Below are 4,165 nucleotides of genomic sequence, written 5' to 3'. Positions count from 1 at the left end.
TGTCACAAAAGGCCGTGAAGTTAGCTTCTGTTATACCAAGGAATTCTGTAGAAGAGTTAAGGTTTTGAAGTTGGATTATGTGGACACCTGTAGTGTTGGAGATGCTTTTGTAGCTAGAAGATTGTCACAACTAGCATATGATATTTCTCTGCACCAGGATGACAATAAACTAAGAGAGGCCCTCAAGTTCAAATTTTCGTTGGATGTGCTCAAGAAATTTCAGCATGTACTTTGTCTATTCAAGTGTCGTTTCTTGACTAAATTTCTATCAGATGCACCAGATGCTGGTAAGGATGCTGATGTGATTGTGAAGCAAATATATTCTCAAGAGATATCCAAACTTCCTTAGAGCTGGAACATCTAACAACTAGTGCAAGTACTCCTTCAGTAACTGCGGACAGCAACCGACTTAACAAAAGTTGATCTTGTTTCTTCAAAATAGATATTCTGGGTTGACGCTGGTTTCGTTGGAGCTATCATTACCTGGACTTGTAGTTATGAACTTTGAAGGACAAGAATAAGAACCATTAATATTGCCCTCCAAATTGTGCCCTCTTATGGCAGGAAGAATCTAACATTTCCACAAAATATAATTGTGGCGATCTAGTTTCATCAGATTTGAGTGGTTGAAGTTTGTCAATGATGAGTTCTCGTTTACAAGGGTAGTTTCCACGGTGAGGATGGGAGAGATGGAGTAGCATTGTTGGTATACATGATTCCAAATGGTGCTCCGATACCATGAAAGAGTTAAAGAAACTTGGAGTATTTTTAATATTAATCACGATACAGAGGAGGAGTTCCTCCTATATATCTACGCTTCAGAGACACTTTAAAAATACAACTCCTAGTGTATTATAAAATCTAAGAGATAATTGAAGAATACAATTCAAATGTATTCAAACTAAATAACCGAATGAGAGATCTACGTAGGCTTGAATTCTATCTTGAATGAGAGATTTACGTAGACTTGGACTCTATCCTAATAGAGCATGCTTATAAACCCCAAAACTTTTATTGGTTATGCAAAGATGCATGTCAGAGATTATGCACAACTTTCAATCATCCTCAACTACGGGCTTCAATTGCTCGAAAAGGAAAGACCATGAGTCATCGCACTTCTTGTCCACAACACAAAATGCCACTTGATGGATATAGTGCTCAGTATCCTGTCCCACCACAGTCAACGGGACACCAACATACTTGCCTGTTAAAAAGGTAAAATCAACAGCTAAAACCTTTCTTATGTTCATAAATCCTCTAACGCAAGCTCCATAAGCTACGAAAATATATAGGAACCTCCCCTCCGCATCAAGTTTCAATACAGTCTTACTAGCTCGATTTTTATTTTTCAAGCACGTAATGATATGCAATTTAAATAGCATATCTATTCTCAGGTGCCCCCCTTGTTAATGTTTTTAGCAAGAACACCCTATTCCAGCACTTCCAATAGCTCACCTCACAATGCAAATGATTACAAAATATTCCCAAATTTTTTAATCGATGGCCCTTTGCCATCAGCAAAGTCATTTATCAAAAATCCAACAATGACAAAAGCTGACGCATGCGATGTTCGCTCTTGAGATTTTGAACACCGCAAGTGTGCTCGATTTTATACTTAATAATATAGAGTCTATCCCCTTTAACGTACTTTCTTACGCGCCGTATCCACTTGCAATTTTCAACCTCACATGCCACTACATTCAATGGTTTATTACTCTTCTTTATATAGAAGCTAAAGGTCTTCTTCATGGTGCCTAGCTTTAATCTCCCAACTAACTCATGCTTCTTGAATGTTTTCTCATGAAAAAAACAGTTTTATCAAAATAACCATGACTGTCTTGTGTTCTAGAGCAACACGTCTACCAACGACGCTATGATGCTCTGAACATTGTGTTAATCGTCTGCTGGAATATCCATATTCATTGGATATTCTCTATTATCATCCAATTCCATGAACATTATTAATCATTACATCCTTCATTACACATTATTTTTGTATCAACTAATAGTTGTGGTTGTGAAAGTGGTGGTGCTGTTGAAGGTTGTTGAGACCTCTCAACCACGTTTATCCTTAGAATAGGCCTAGCACCACCATTAGCAATATCAAAAAAATACAGTCCCACATGTTGATCATTTTTTATGAAAGAAGAGACAACTTTCACCTTACTAGGAACAAAATTAGTCATAAGCTAATTAAAACATTATAAAGTTCACATCTTAACTAACCACATTTAATTACGCTCTCAACCAACTCGTTAAAAGAATAGATATAAGGCACGACAACAACTAATGCCACCTTCGATTTAGACTGCCAATTTCAGTATTTTACAGTCTGCACCCACTCACCCATGTATTCACGGCCTACTACTATATTATCCCTCATATTTGGCTGATAGACTCAACCTAATAAACCAAAAATGGTCGACGATCAGCTACAGCAGAATCAAATCTTCGAAAAAACAACAAAAAGAGCTTTCACCACTTACCAGCTAAACAAATCGAAGAAGATATCTCTTACAATAAATGTACTCACAAAAATACCTCCAAAATCACAAATTTGAATCTTCCACCTTGGATCCAATAATGAGAAAATACAGCGATACAGGTGAACTGAAACCGCAATGAGGATGGACGAAGCTTGGAGACCTGAGATTTATGCTAGCTAGGGAGAAAAATGCGAGCTCAATTAGCGCAATGGACCGGAACCACACCTAGGGCAAGCCAGATATGAAGATGGGGAGGGGGAGATTTATAGAAGGAACTGAATTGATTTTTTCCATATTGGCAAAATATATTTCTATTTTTAGCCAAATTGTATCTTTTAGAACTTTAGTGGTGGGGTTTGTGACACCTTTACACGCTTTGTTAAGCTAATCCTAAACACGAACACCTTAGTAAATGTGGTTCGCCATTTTTAATTTTTAAAAATAGAATTCATACTAGGTAAAATAGTCATTTAATTATTTTTTAAATATTTAAGACCTAAAAATTCGTTGTAATTTGATTATTAAGTCTTTCTTTATTTAAACTAGGTACATAAAATTTAAGACTTTAAAATCGATTAAAATTTTACCTTAAATAAATGTTTAAAAAGTCAATTATTTGGAACATTAGTACAAAATTTATAGAAGTTCGTTTGAAGTAGTTTATACATGACAACTAGAAAGCGACATCGTACTAGTACTCAAATTGTATTCATCGTGAACAAAATAATATTTTGACCTCAATGAGTAATTTTTTGAAGAACAATTTGACTTCATTTAGTATTTGCGACAAATTACATTAATGTATACTAACTATATGATAAATAATGTGAGACTAAAACTAAAAACTATTAAATATATAGAAATTTACACCATTTTTAAAAAAATTGTCCTCTTCAACCAATCTAACTATCATAAAAGCTTGAAACTTCAACGCGAAATTGATTGACTTGTTTATCATTTAAAAATAAATTTAATATGAACAAAATTATCATTTAATTAATATTGTTTAATATTTAGGACGTTGAAATCAACTAAAATTTTGATTATTAGATTTTTTTCTTATTTGAACTGTATAGGAAATCCTAATATTTAGGATTGTAATTCCAGTAATTACTTATATAAGTCGAGTAAGTTAATTTTCACAAGAAATCATAATTCTAGGAATTGTTATTTCACCCAAAATAATAATAATTCAGGTGACATTAGAAGTGTTCCACTTCAAGATACCAAGACGAAAACTTAAAGAAAATTGTACAGAAATCATACTCAGGAGCTCACAATTATTTTCAGATTGTTAAAATTTTAAGGTCGGTTATGTTAAAATATTAGTTATTTCAAGCTATTCTTTTTTTAAGAAAATATTAATAAAATATTTTTCAAAAGCATTGTCATAGAGTTCCGTAGTGTCGATATGTGGCTACCGATACTACCCATCATTATTGAGCTAAAAGAAGTAACAACATTTATTGGCATGTATAATCTCTTTATCATGATAATGATCGAATCTACGTGGAAAGATGGCGCGAGAACCTAAATCTATCGCTAATGAAAGTCCAAATAATAAGGTATTTGTAGAGCAAAGATCTTCTGAGTTAGATAAATAACTAACATTCATCAATATTAACAGGAACTTGGATTTTTTTGTTATTTATATTTAATAATTAATATGCTTTTGTGAA

General features: G+C 33.5%; 1 long non-coding RNA gene across 1 annotated transcript; it reads right to left on the bottom strand.

Moving 5' to 3' along the window:
• Positions 1–742: 742 nt before the first annotated feature.
• LOC107763981 (uncharacterized) lies at positions 743–2,855 on the bottom strand. Its single transcript, XR_001643153.2, has 2 exons — positions 2,487–2,855; positions 743–2,403 (listed from the first exon to the last, which is right to left on the bottom strand). It is a non-coding gene; the product is annotated as an uncharacterized LOC107763981 (long non-coding RNA).
• Between the last annotated feature and the right edge of the window lie 1,310 nt (positions 2,856–4,165).

Source organism: Nicotiana tabacum, chromosome 15, assembly GCF_000715075.1.
Source record: "Nicotiana tabacum cultivar K326 chromosome 15, ASM71507v2, whole genome shotgun sequence".
Taxonomy (NCBI): Eukaryota; Viridiplantae; Streptophyta; class Magnoliopsida; order Solanales; family Solanaceae; genus Nicotiana; species Nicotiana tabacum.
This window is presented reverse-complemented; position numbering and strand designations above follow the sequence as displayed.